The 14,672-nt window shown below is 41.5% G+C and overlaps 1 protein-coding gene and 1 long non-coding RNA gene across 2 annotated transcripts in view; both read right to left on the reverse strand.

The window, feature by feature from the left end:
* LOC143377649 (uncharacterized) overlaps positions 1-14,672 on the reverse strand; it is a 50,948-nt gene that overhangs the window by 19,886 nt on the left and 16,390 nt on the right. The window lies entirely within an intron of this gene.
* Positions 7,494-7,947, reverse strand: LOC143374038 (uncharacterized). The gene is made up of 2 exons (XR_013086600.1): positions 7,650-7,947; positions 7,494-7,607 (listed from the first exon to the last, which is right to left on the reverse strand). It is a non-coding gene; the product is annotated as an uncharacterized LOC143374038 (long non-coding RNA).

Below are 14,672 nucleotides of genomic sequence, written 5' to 3' on the forward strand. Positions count from 1 at the left end.
GGGGTGTAATTGATCCCTGAAAATCCGGTTACTTTCCGATTTTCTGTTATAACTCGTGAACTGTAAAATAATTTGTTTACCAAATGATAGATTTAATTAAAAGAAGTAACTTTTGCCTCGAAACTTTTTTTTCTATTTCTTACATTTCGCGAGTTATAACACAAAATCGGAAAATAGCCGCATTTTCGGGGGTTAATTTCACCCCCTTCGAGTGAATTTGGGCAGCAAAGAAAAATTCCGTTGTAATCAGGAGGAAATCCCCTACATATTCGCAAAGTTTCAGAATTTTTTGAATTTTCGGCTTCGGGATCTTCCCTTGTGAGTAAAACCTCCCCTCTTCTTTGATCTCTTTCAATCACTCTATTTAATAGAAATACTTCTAAACACTTGTTCTAATTTTCAACCCCACCATTTTTCACCCACTAAAATTAAATTCTTACAACAATTTGGACCTGAAAGTTAAAATAGTACCTACAGTCAACTTGTTCGGGAACGACCACTAGACGACTCTTATTGATTAAATTTATCAGCGACACAGGAACAACAGAATCATCGAACAATACACACATGTTTTTCTGGATAAAGCCCGCATCCCACGCGATAACAATTTCGTCTGTCGATAGCCTGGTTGCACTGATCCGCTGGCGGATCGCGGCGCAAATATGTAATACATTTCCCGCATGTGTATGGACACAGCGAGGATCGATAAGAGGGATCGCGTGTACCAATACGACTGGTCGAATCTCACTATTGTTAGCTGGGTCCGTTGGCCTAGAACGCGGCACGAAACGCGACCAGACAAGAAATAGTTCTTGTCTGGCACAAGAGCAACGCCGTAGACGAGAACGATATCAAGCCACGCGAATTTCCACTGAACAATGGCATCAAGGGATCTCGACGGAGCCTTATGTTAGAGACGTTGTCCGTGATAGAGGCACGCTCCTTCAGACGGGGCGAATCTTTGCCGGTGATCTTGTACTCCGGCGTTCCTGTCTCCGGCTAAATACATATTGGTCTCTCAAGCAAGTGTATCTAGTTTCATTTGAAAATTTTAGATGCGTTGGGTTAAGCTTTCTGTGTTACTTAGCAGCTCGATTTGTACAGATGGAAATGGCTCTGTGAAGTTTGTCGTGGGTTATTATTGTCGAGGGCGCTCCAAGATCCTACGAGTACTCGGCGAGTTTGCTGCACCAGGCGGTTCTAATGTTCGGTGGAGAGTAACTTTAATTGTTAGGCTGGCTTAGGCTTGTATTTCAGCTCTATTCAGTATTGTTGTGGGTTTCAATTTTCAGTCCGCTGGAGTTCTGGCTCCCCACTGTGGCTGTCTTCATTTTCAATTCAGGGCTGTTGCAGTTTTTAATTCGGGGCAGTTTCAGTTTCTAACTCGGGGCAGTGTGAGTTTTTAATTCGGGGCAGTTTGAGTTTTTAATTCGGGGCAGTTTGAGTTTCTAATTCGGGGCAGTTTCAGTTTTTAATTCGGAGCAGTTATTAGTTTTGAATTTAGGGCTTGGAAAATTAGGATTATAATTTTCCATTCACAGCATAATCAATTTTCAGGCAATTTTAGGTTTCAGTTTAAGGCAGAGTCAGTTTTGAATTTAAGGGAATTTCAGTTTTTCATTCGGGGCACTCGTAATTTTCAATTCAGAGCAGGCTCATTTGCTATCTATTTCTGAGCAGTTTCAGTCGCAGTTCAGGGTACTTGGAAATTTCAATTTAGGGAAGCTTCAATTCACAATTCGATACAACTCTAATGTTCAATTTTCAATCCAATGTAAATTCAATGCAATTTCAATTCACAATTCTGTACTCCTTACACTTTCAATTCAATGCAGCTTCAACTTCTCGCGCCCTGCTCCATTCTCCACCGCTCACCCCACAATCCCGCCTTATTGCAACGTGAACAGAATCAGAAAGCAAGCACCACCGCGCCGCATACCATTTCCAACATTGTAGTTCGTAAAAAAAAAAAAACAATTCAGCGAAACCAACAATCTCGCGTAACCCAAACCGCGACGGAATCGAATTCTTTCGCAGCTCTCCGCGCTCGTTATGCCGACGCCAACGCTGAAAACAGCACCTGGTCTCGCGTTACTTGCTGACTACCTCTGCAACGTTATTTACCAGATAAAATTACTTCCTCCTCCATCCGCTTGCAACAAGAATACGCTAATTAATTAATCTACTGAATTACTAATTAAAAGCATTATCTATTTTTCAGGAATTCTACCCACATCATCGAGAAACAAATTCCCATTCAGGTCCAAAAATTCAAACCTCGATTTTGCCTAGTTAAATCGAGAAAACTAGCCACTCTGCACCAGCCCAGCCCCAAAACACATGTTCGCGCAATTTCGTCGAGACGACGCTTAAGCTCGATTCAGCGATCGCTTACCGTTCCTTCAAGCACCTGGGGGACCGACGTGGAGCAACGAATCCCCCAGGTAAACTGACTTTTACGAATCCAAGAAGCTCCTTAAGGTCCGCGTACACATGTCTGTTCCGTGTCAGTCCAGTGCCGTCAGTGGCAATGCTAGCATAGTCTCACAAGGGAATTTCGGTAACCCGAAAATTCCGAAAATTAGAATGAAAATTTAATGATCTTCAATACCCTATAACAGTGCTTCTCAAACTTTCATGCTTCGCGTATCCACTCCCAAAGATGTGTATATAAATAATTTAACATTCCCCGGGAACGCACAGGGTGGCAATATCTTACAGTTATTAGATCTATCGACTTTACCGCGTACCCCGCGTTGAGAGTCACTGCTCTATAAAACTATGCAATCAAATTGCTTAAAGTTCGTAGTTCAAATAAAAATATGACAAGCGCGAAGCAAACGATATTCTTCACCACTAACGCTGACGCCACTGAAGCGTCGCGGGACTGGCACGTGTGAATCCGCCTTTACATTACGGCTCGGATAGACTGGAAGCGAGTTTAAACCTTCGAAATGCCATCTGAGGAGAATCCAACGATTATTATTACTGCGACAATCGAAGAGGGCATTGGGGGCTGGCGATTTTTACGGACCTCGACCCCGGGCTATTAAACAGGGGTTTGGCACTATTCAAGTCGAAAGAACTGCGAGAGGATTATCTCTGAGACACGTGGTGTCGTTCGAGGATCCGTGTTTCTGGTGATCGTACGACCGCACGATCGCCTGTCGTCCACGTGTTCTGGGTCCTTGGAGATGGATCTCTCCCAGGGGGCGCAAATCCCTGTCTACCTCTGGGGTAAATACTCGATTTTACTGTGGACGCAGGGGGTGATTCCTTCTGTGGAATTGGGGGAGGTTTAACGAGGGGTGGCCACGACCCCGGGGTAGGTTTCTGAATGAAACTAGGGGTTACAGATGTAGAGGATGATGTGTAAGGAACTCCTGCAGGAGACTTCAGTGGCGAGTATATATTTACAATGTGAGCCTGTGGCAATAGATACTATTAGGGCGGTGCAAAGGTTCCTTCTCGCGCCCACTGGGAGTACATATGTGTACGGATATGTGCTACTTAAACTTTCACCAGAAAAGTGGCAAAAGGTCGCGAACAGCCAAGACGAATAGTTTGATTACGAAAAACATGTAAAATATTTTTGCTTGTGACTTAGGCTAATTTTCAATCAGCAGCTGTTTAAAATCTATCTGTCAAATTACGTCGCAAAAATTCTGAGGTAATGCCCCTTTGCGGGATGAATAATACGCGATGCACATCCAAAGTGTCAAGTCTAAATTCGCCTTAAGGATCGATGTCTCGCACATAAGGAAGCAAAGTTGCCCCGAAGGAGTATGTCCTCTTTTTAAAGAATAGTTTCAGCTAAAAAGTACTTGGATTCCAAAAGAAAGAACGACCCCATCTTCTCTTCCACTTCTACTTGAAAATCATCCGAAAAGCACACCTCTACATCGCAACCTCCTCTTCTAAATAGGAACTCTACTACTCACTTTCAATTACTCGCGTTCTATCTTTCCATCCACAACACCAGTGCTTCCAAACGAACCCAAAACACGTCTACATCCATGGAGAGAGGCTGCGCCACTTACAGTTGGAGAACTCGAGTGGCGACTCTCATCTATTTGCATCTAGAATATCAACATTCCCGAAGAAAAAGAGCAGGTCTACATAAGAGTAAAAGAACTCTGTCACTTATTTACACCTCTTCACCCTATGTATCAGCATCCAGACGAAGAAGAAACGGGTCTACGTAAAGATAGAAGAGCATGAAACAGCGCTGCAAAATGGCGACGGAAAAAGGGGAAAACGACGAAGAAGAAAATGAACTGTCAGGGAGAAAGTCGTCGCGGCTCGCTTTCATAAGACCGTGAAGAGGGTAGCAAACATGGAGGCGAGCGAGTCGATACGAACCGCCATGCACAGAAATGTCCCTTTTGACGGGGAGAACCACCGTCAATTTTTCTTTATACGATACGTACAGCGAAGAGGTAGAGCGAGCAGGCGTGAACTGCGAGAGGGGGCGGTTGTAATATCCATTTCTATGTAATATCCAGGCGGATATCATCGACTGTACACCTAGAACGACGCCACGCCAAAGGAACTGACAGAGACATCAATGTCAAGGATTTCCGCGACGCAGTTGCGATCCCTAAAGGTGGATTCACACGTATCAGGTAATCAGTTGCGGTATTGCCTCGAACTAAGGTGGGCGCTATCCTTTCCACTTCTTCTGTTCTTACCGCGGCCAATGAGACAGCGTATGAGCGACACGAGGGCTGTCGATCTCTTTCATATTTCATTCTACGCGATAAGGCAATAAAGCAAAGCCGAGAAAACTCCCTTCTCTCCAAAGTGACGCTCGAAGCCGACATCAGTAGTAAAATAATATCGGTGGAAAAATATACGGTGGAGATATACATCAGTGGAAAAATATATCAGGTAAAAACTATATCAGTATCGAAATATATCAGTGTTGAAATATATCTGTGGTAAAATATATCATTAGAAAAAAATATATAATATCAGTTGAAAAATACAGCAGTCGTAAAATAAATCGGTGGTAAAATATCTCAGTGGTAAAAAATATACGTGGTAAAAAATATCAGTTGAAAAATATATCAGTTGAAAAATACATCAGTTGTAAAATATATCGGTGGTAAAATATCTCAGTGGTAAAAAATATACGTGGTAAAATATAACAGTGGTGAAAGAAATCGGTGGTGAAATATATCAGTGGTGAAATATATCAGTGGTGAAATATATCAGTGGTGAAATATATCAGTGGTAAAATATATCAGTGTTAAAACACATTAGTGGCAAAAGATTATCGTTTCCCTATTGTGGAATGCAGTAGTTCACATTTGTTCGTGCCGGTTAGTGACACGGTCATAAAGAGAGCACAGACACTGATACTGACAATGACACTGACACTGACCCGTCACGGAACTGATATGTGTGCATAGACTTTACTACCTCGGCCAAAGAGCGAGCTAGAAAGCCCCGAATTTTCCTATATTTCCCACGGTGTGTCGTGAAAATATGGGAACGTCGGTAGTAACCCCCTATTTCTATGAAAATCGACACCGTTATTTTCCGTACAACGCGCAAGGTATTGCCGCGCATTGGGGGCGCAAGTCGTCTTCGACGTCCGTTTCGAAAGAATTCGGTGAATCTCGGGCTTCTGAGATTCGTGGGCATCGAGTGGTATGTACAAGGAGGATTTCTACTGCATTGTTTGTGGCATATTCGAGGAAAAATCAATCTCTGGGAGGATACAAGGCGAATCCGAGGGATGCATGCGCTGGATGATTGCGATTGGAGAACGAGTCATGGACGAATCGTTGCAGAGCTCTGTGGACGATAGGAATCTCTGAGTACTTGAAACATCTTCCAGAAGGAAGTTTAGTTTTAATTTATCTGTGTTTCAGAGTATTTTAGAGAGTACTGAGAAATAAGTGGTATTTCAAGGAATCCAATTCTCCTGTTTTGCTGTAACATGCGTAAGGTGGTTTATAAAATACCAATGTAACTTCAGGGACGAATTTAGCACGCCATTATAATGAAAAGAGTTTATGTAAACGCTAAGCAGTCCACTTGGTGCTTTTGAATCATAAATGTTTTATGATTGGATAATTGTTAGTAATTCTTAAATTCTTAGTTTTTTTTTACCGTCAACCACCTTGTGATCCCATTTACAAGGGATATGGGAACGGGTATGAAACCTAAATCTAAAATTGTAGCTTCGGGTATTTATTAGTTTCCGAAATATTAATAAAACATTATTAATTTCTTTTTTTTAATTTTTTTTTGTTTGACGTTGGTGCAGGCCCCCCTACCCGGGAACTCTCCCCTCCTGCCATTTTTTATTTTTGAAATTTTGTAACCACACTCCCATTTTTAGCATCGCCAAACTCACATCGGTTCGCTACCATGCTTTACGCGCCCCCGCACTAATCTAGCCCCAACCAATGCTAATACCCGGGACAAGTTGGAAAGTGAAATGCGTTGTGTCGGTATAAGTCAACAGAAATATTGTTAAGAGGGGGGATCGTGGTAAAGTGATTAAATCGGTAAGGTGTACCCTTTTATGCACAATTACCCCTGTATCTGTTGAACGCATTAATTGTCGAAGCTAAAATTTTATATTTGGGGTCTTTCCACACCCCTCGTAATACCCACCAAGTCTCATCTCGATCGGCCACCGGTCACTTTCGGAAGTACAGCCTTTACAAGTTCTATGATTTAAAATATAAAGTACTATTGCTCAGAAAAAAAACTGCTGGGAACGAATCATCTTCTCCTAAAAGGATCTTCGGAGCGGCTTCTAAGACCAAAACGTGAATCCGTACCTTGAATGTCACAAAATGATAACAGATAATTGTACCATGATTGCATTAACATATCGCAAACATGGCACTGTTGAAGGAAGGCTCGAAATCTATTATGAAAGAAGTTGCATGGCATTGAGGAACTTAAGTTCGCGACAGAAAGCAACACGAGTACGCAACACGACTAAAGGGGGAAAAAATTCGAGACACTTGAAGCTCCAGCGCAGCAAGCCGCGAAAGGCGTTAATTTAATCCAGCGTGTCACTCGGAAAATTCTCTTTAATTACGGAAGTCTACTCGAGAGTTTTTACACCCGTAACGCAAGGAACTACGTTTAAGGGATTCCGCCCTTATTACGGCTCGGAATACTCCTCTTTGATTAACCCACTGACGAAATAAAATGAGGAGAGTGTCACCGAGAACGGTAGTATTATAATGGAGACAAAATAAAAACCTTTTCTCCTTTCTAATTTTTTTGCTAGAATACCTATGCCTTGACTCCAAAGAAAAGGCGGTGAAGAGAAATGGGAATTTGGGTAATAAACAGTGACGCGCGGAAAGTGTAGAACAAAAGCACCCCTGTTATCAGAATACTCTGCTATTCCATTGCTGAGCTATTCGAACGCTCTAATACTCGAACGCTCCGATACTCGAACGCTCTGAAATTCGAACTAGTATTCGAACGCTCTGGTATTTGAACCAGGGATCGTAACCGAAATTCGAAAGATAATTTATTTATTTATGAGTAAAATAATATTTTGTAACGCAACTATTATACACGAAATTTATTTACCGACCGTAATATAGCGGAGCGTGCGGCTGGCTTACCTGAAACGAGGCGAACTATTGTATTTAACAGGTCAATGTGACGTTAATATTAAAGATTCCATCCTAGGAGGGAGCTTAGTTTGTAGGTAGAATTTCAAAGAATATGGCCTTTTTTCAAATTTAAAAACATGCCACCCTCGAGGAGAAATTTGCAAAATAAAAATTTGTTTATAATTTAACATGTTACATAAATAATTTTACAATTTCATAAAAATATTACTCAAATAGGCAAAACCATCTACATTAAAATACAAAAAGGATAAACCTAATGCGATATACAGTTTCTGAGATAAAAATTCAGAAGTACAGCTCGATTTCACAAAAATAGGGAAACACTACGAACCCTAGAGTATTAACAGGGTAACTCTTGTGCGGGTTAGCCTACTGAGAACCGAACCGGCTTAGGGTTACAATCCCTAACTCGAATGCTCTGGTACTCGAACGCTCTAGTACTCGAACGCTCTGGTTCTCGAACGCTTTGATGCTCGAACACTTTGCTATTCGAACGCTCTGATATTCGAACGCCCTGTTATTCGTTCCGCTGCTGCTACAATGTCCAGACATTCTATTGCTCTGGGATTGCAACGCTTTACTATTCCAATATTCCGTCACCCGCACTCTCTGTCATTCGAATTCCCCATTATTCCAATGCTCTGTTATTCGAGCGCTCTGTTTCCTGAATGCTCTTCGCGTGATCCCAGGGGCGAGAAAGGGAACAGACCGCGGGCCACGGTGTGCAAATGCCCCAGCACACAGGCAGCAACAACAAGAGGGAATCCTGGCGATGCTTGTCGGCGTGGTTAACCAAGGAAATTCTGTTTAATTAGAGAAACCCACTCGAGGTCTTTCTCGCCGGGAAAGCTATTTTTAAAAGGTCCCTCCACCTACCGTCACGCCGCGCTGCCTGCTCTCCGTGTCCTTTCTTCTCTGGTCGACGCTCAACACCGACATCGCATCGCTACACTTTTGTTCACGGAGGCGTGTTAGTTGATGGAAATGATGTCCGGGGGTGGGAAACGCGATAAACGAAAACGTACAGGTAAGAAACTGCCGTGTATCACAAACGAATGAAATAAAATAAAGCGCAGCGGATGAAAGACATATAATAACGTATTATGTGCCTTGCAGAGAACAGAGATACAGTCGTATCGGAAAAGCAATAGGAAGCGAAATTGCTTGCAACCTTAAGTGTCTTGCAGGCAAATCAACATTCCAGAAACATACTCTGCATACTTTTTCAATATTAACCCCAGAATACTAATGCTTTTTGGTACGCGCTCGTTAGTGAATTTTATTTTTATCAGTATTTACAAAAAACTGCTTTTTCTACAATTGTTTTCTTTTTTATTTTTGTACCAGAGCGTTCGAGTATCAGAGCGTTCGAGTATCACACCGTTCGAGTATCATAGCGTTCGAGTAGCAAAGCGTTCGAGTACCAGAACGCTCGAATAGCAAAGCGTTCGAACAGTAGAGCACTCGAATAGCAGAGCGTTGGAATATCAAAGTATTCCGATAAGATACAAGGATGTATCTGTAACTAATTGTAAGTACAGCAAAAAATCAATCAAAAACAGGGAGCAACACGCAGGAAACGTTTGATTCTCCCGGGAGACGGTTCTTAAAAGCGCCAATAAATAACCCAGCTACAAGCGAGGGAAGCTGATGTTGTCCAACGATCGAAATCCACGCGCCCATCAGGGGCAATCGGGAACTGTTAACATCGGGTCAGTGTGTCTCAAAATGAAACGATGCTGGGTCGAGTGGGAATGAAAAAAAATATAGCTATCGCGGAATCAGCAAGACAATGCTCCAACTTCCACCTTTTACGACTATTGTTTTTGCTCTCGATGACAGATGTACATAGCCCTACCGCGGGCTTCGAAATTGAAAAGGAAAGCCTGGATCCGGTGCTGAATGCTGTCTCCACTGACAGATAATAACGCGTTATCTGGGGAAAGGGGCGCATCTTTTTTTGCTGCTGTTTTAAAAATCAAATACTAAAGGTACAGTACGGTTTGGACTGTTTATAGAATAATGTACGAGTTACAAGGTGATTCATGAAAGGAGGTCAATGTCTTTGGAGGTAATATTATGGATCATTATGAGAAAGGAAATTCGTGGGAATGCTGTGATCAATTTTGAAGGGTGAAGGCGGAAGGGTAATAGGAGCATTATTAGTTATTATGAGTGTTTGAACCATTTTAGCCTTGTTGCTCTATTTGTTCTGTTTAGTGTAATAGTTTTACTATTCAGATCTATTGTGAATGGTAGTAAAGAATTTTTTATTTAAAAAAAAACAGAGAAATCCTGAGTAATATTTTGAGCAGACGGGGCAGAGGTTTTTGAAGTGAGTATTTAAAATTGTTTTATAAAAGCTAGTATTGATAAATTGTTTTAAATGGGAGGGTAGGGTAGCACTTTGAAAATAGTTCAAATGTGCAATATTTTATAAAAATAACTTTGCCACAATGGGATCAAAAATATTGTGGCACAGAATGCTTAAAAACTGCGCGATACGAATGGAAAATAAAAAATATATATTCGACGCAGCATTGTTTGCGCCGTTTCGGGTTAGCCAAACGCGCGTGTTCTCCACGCACAGTTCTCAGAGACTTTATTGCGAACGAAGGCTCGCGTGCAAAAAATTCTGGTGCACGTTTTTTGCAACAGGTTTTTGGAACAGAAATTCTCTATAGGTACGTGTCGTGCGTGTAACGACCTGAACAATAACTAAAATATAAAATTAACGCGATTTCTTAGCTTATAAGTCTCTGCTACCTATCTTATTTAACAAGGTTTACAAATACTTTTTATTGAAAATATTAAAAAAAAAAATTCTTGCACGGTGTTTGAAAAGCTGAAACCACCCCATTGATTTAATACGAATTCGTATTCAGAACTTTCATGTAACCGAATATGGGAATTTCAATTTCTGATCAGTTTTTAAAGTTCTATAAAGAATTTTAACTTCTACTGCAGCACTGAACCTATTAACCCTTTGACTACTATGCGCATACTGTGCGGCGAACGCCTATAGGCGTTCAGCGAACACGGTCATCAAAGGCTGCCTCAAAATATCCGCACGCGACTAATGCAGAAAATTTAAATCTTCGCACCAACAGTGTTATTAACCATCGCATACACCTACATTTTATCCCACGCGCATTTGCACAAGGGAAAGTAAAAATGAATCACGTATTCCCTAAATCCTCGCCAGAGTTACCAAGAATCTAAATAATTATGAAAATTTCTCGACACTCTTTCATCTCCCATTAACTATCTCTTGCCTCGTTCCGAGCATTTTCGAGCATCCTTCGTGCGAGCTGCGCTGAATTGTAATCGAAAGCGTCGATTGCCACGCGCGATACAGCGCGCACGCACATACGTACGTACACTTCTAATTTAAGACGATAAACAGCTCTATATTTAGATATCGTCCAGCGGCGGCGAGATAGCACGCGGACGTCGTTCCCTTTGTTGAACTTCCTGCAAGCATTCATCGAGGGAAAAGGGGCGAGGCAACGAGAGAGGGGTGGGTGTAGGGGGCCCGACGGATTTCAAAGTAAACACGTAGATTCGCGGAACCATTGACTGCGCGCGGAGAACGCGAGGAAAATGGTAAGCAACGGCCGGGCGCAGCAACAGCAGGAGCAGGAAACGCAGCGTGTCCCACTTGGCAACGCTCCTGATTTGGAAATGTTGCATACTTGAGCGCGATAAAGGAAATGGGGTGGTCGGGGAAGCGGAGGGGAGGCAGAGTGGAGGGGAGGGCGGCGCGAACGAGATCCCGCCCCTCGAGTCCAATTAAATTAACGAGGGATCGGGGAACACGTGGAATTGAAAAACACCGTTTAACCGATAGGAAATTACTACGCGTACGCGATCGAACGCCGAGGGTGGCCCCGATAGATTGGTATCGGGACGCGTCGCTTTGGCGAGGCTGGAAATTTTACCGTCACCGCCGATATTTAATACAGGCACCGTGGAATGCTCCCGCGGAGGGTGAACTACTCGTGACTAGTGAATAGCAAGGAACTGGGACTCTCTGACTGACCGGTAAGGCGGGTAAAGCGACCGAAATGATATCTCAAGTTCGACGGCCCCTTTCATGCCTTTGGATTCACGTAGGATAAGGATTGGCAAGTTTATCTTCGGGCTTGTAGTTTGTAGTGGAATTCAATGACCTCGGAAGTCGCTCAGGTCGGCGAAGAAAGTATCAAGTTTCTGAGTAAACATTCGGCGGGTGACGTGGATCGATAGTTTCCGTGTCAGACTCGCCTCGGCGCAGAAACACGCCGATGCCAGACGACAAATGGACCCGTGAATAAAGTCAGTTTTCTGGGAAACGAAGGCTCTTGTGACGAAATTGTATGCTATGTTTTTAACGTATCTCTGGTGGACGGGCAAACGAGTATAAGTCAAATTTTGATCAAAGCTTAGACTGATTTTTAGTTGGTCTTTTTTATGAATCCAAGTTAAAAAGAGAAGTCTCTTTTAACATGTGTTATCAACTTTCACGTCCAAAATTTAACACCTGATGTTATATAGCTCTCTAAATATTCTAAGTGTTTTCCTGGAACAGTAATAATTCTGACTTATACTCGGCTGCCCGCCCACCAGAGGGCACAGATACGCTGCTTGGCATTGATAGTGGCATAACAAAAAAATGTGAATTTAAACAAATTATATCATCAGTGTTTAATTATCTGTGAAATGAAAATTTTAAACTGTCTTTCCTGTAAAATTTACATTTTCTGAGATATTTATTTATTTAACAAATAAAAATGATAAAAAAACATTTGGGGATAGATATAGGTAGGCAAGTAAGACTTTTGTCTATTTTCAGTTTAATTTTAATTTCAGTTTTCTATTTTTATCTATTTTTAGTTTATTTTTTACTCTTGTCTATTTTCTAATCTAATTTGATTTTTTTTGTTAATTTTGTCTATTTTTAGTTTAATTTTTTTTTCTAGTTTTATCTATTTTTTAGTTTAATTTCAATTTTAGTATTTATAGTTCACTTTCCTTTTGAAAATATAGTAGAGACAACGCAAGCAGTAAAGGCAAAACGAAGAAAAAGAACAAGTGTCAACTGTTACGCCGAGTTATGCAAAGCGGAATCATCATTTTGTCACGCAGAATTACCAGTTATGAGACGCGCTGGATATTGTTTGTTAACGAAAGATGCTCCTTCAGCGCCGCAACCTTCCCTTTCACACCCACGTTCCTAGATGCATATAGCTTTCGTTAAAACGCCTACCCCAAGTGTTAGCACGTCCCCTACTGCGCGTCACATACTTCTGACACCCAATTTCTCCTGGCAGACGAGCGTCGCAGGTACGTGACACACCAACAAAATTTTGCACTTCAAGCCGATAAAACAAGACGATATTCGGAACGCCAACTTGACCTCCTTATTACATTCTTGGTGCACCTAATTAACCCTTGCACGGCGAATGAGTCGCCAATCGACGATGCGCGGACACCGGGTCTACATTGACCCGTGACATAATTTCACGTGTAACTTTTATCGAAGACGTAGTAAGAATTCTTATTTCCTAGCAAAAATGGTATTTCGTAAGTAATTACCAATATAATTAGCTCGATATAAAAAAAATTTCTTAAAATTCATTAAATTTTTTGGGATCGTTCAAAATGCACCCGCCAGACGAGGGTTACAAATGTGCGCGTTATCGGAAAAGTTCGAAAAGAGGGGAATCTCAGGATTTACCGCTACGGAGCGGTAAAAGTCTCAAATACCTTATAAAATATTTGAACTTCTGGCTTAGGTCTCGGTTAGGTTAACATCTCTCGGGACACTTCTCGTCTTTTCACATTTCTTGTCTTAGCTTGACAATGTTTTCTGGGATATTTCAAACTTTTACCGCTCCGTAGTGGTAAATCCTAGGATTTGCCGGTGAATCTTAAGGTGCGATCACACGGCGCGAAACTCGACGAGCCGTGGATCGCACCTTAACCCTTTCACAGTTTAATAGAATTTCAAATTCCAGCTGACAAAATGTATATTTTTTATGTTCCAAAAAATTTCCGTTTATGATTTATCATAATTTTTCTATTATTTTTTGTATTTTTTATTTTACTCTGTCCATGCCTCGCACGGGATAAACTGTTAAAGTGTTCAAATTCATGATCCTTCGAACTTTTACAATAATGAGCAACATAACATATACACTAGCGGATAAAAAAGTTACCACTTTTTCGATTTGTTCTATTTTTGTTATTATTTAGCATAAATTTGGGACTGTGATATGTTTAATATGCATATTCTGACGGAGAATTTAAAGCAGAATAAACTCCAGTTAAAGTTGAATTTATTTAACTGACAAACAAAAGTGTTATACGACATTGAACAAGGTAACATATTTTTGAGGCCAACAAATTAATTACCACGTTTAGTAACTTTTTCGGTTGTCCTAAAAGCAAAAGGTGCCCTCACAAAATATTAAATTTTTTTTATTAATGTTCAAAAGTGTTAACTTTTTGTTGGCTTTAAGAGTGTGTTGTCTCGTTTAATGAAATGCAGGGTTTTTGTTTGTTACTTAAATAAATTCAACTGCAACTGGGTTTTATACAGCTTTTAATTCTCTTTCAGAATATGTATATTAGGCACATACTGCAGTTTTGAGTTAATATTGAAAAGTAATAGAAGTAGGGTGGTTCGAAAAAGTGGTAACTTTTTTGTCCGCTACTGTACCTATTGCATAAGACTAATGTAAATGCGTGTGCACACCTGCTTCGGTTACACCTTATCTTGCTACCTACCCCTCGCGTCTTCTCCCCTTTATCGCAGTGTCGAAAAGTGACTGCAGGGGAAACATGTATACAGGTAGCGACGCGAAGACGTTCGACAATAGGATCGACGGGTAACTTGAACAAAGGGAAACGTGCGTTTATTGTCTCATTGTCGCCGTCTCCACTCCGTTGCTCCCGATAATTTTGTCAATTCCGTCTGGTGGACGACATTTCGGCTGGCCGAACTTCGGCGCAGCTTCCAGCGGCGTAGGATCGATCCGCCGTGTTTAAGTGGCCTGGAGTGCTCGATCT

Source organism: Andrena cerasifolii, chromosome 1 (assembly GCF_050908995.1).
Source record: "Andrena cerasifolii isolate SP2316 chromosome 1, iyAndCera1_principal, whole genome shotgun sequence".
Lineage (NCBI taxonomy): Eukaryota > Metazoa > Arthropoda > Insecta > Hymenoptera > Andrenidae > Andrena > Andrena cerasifolii.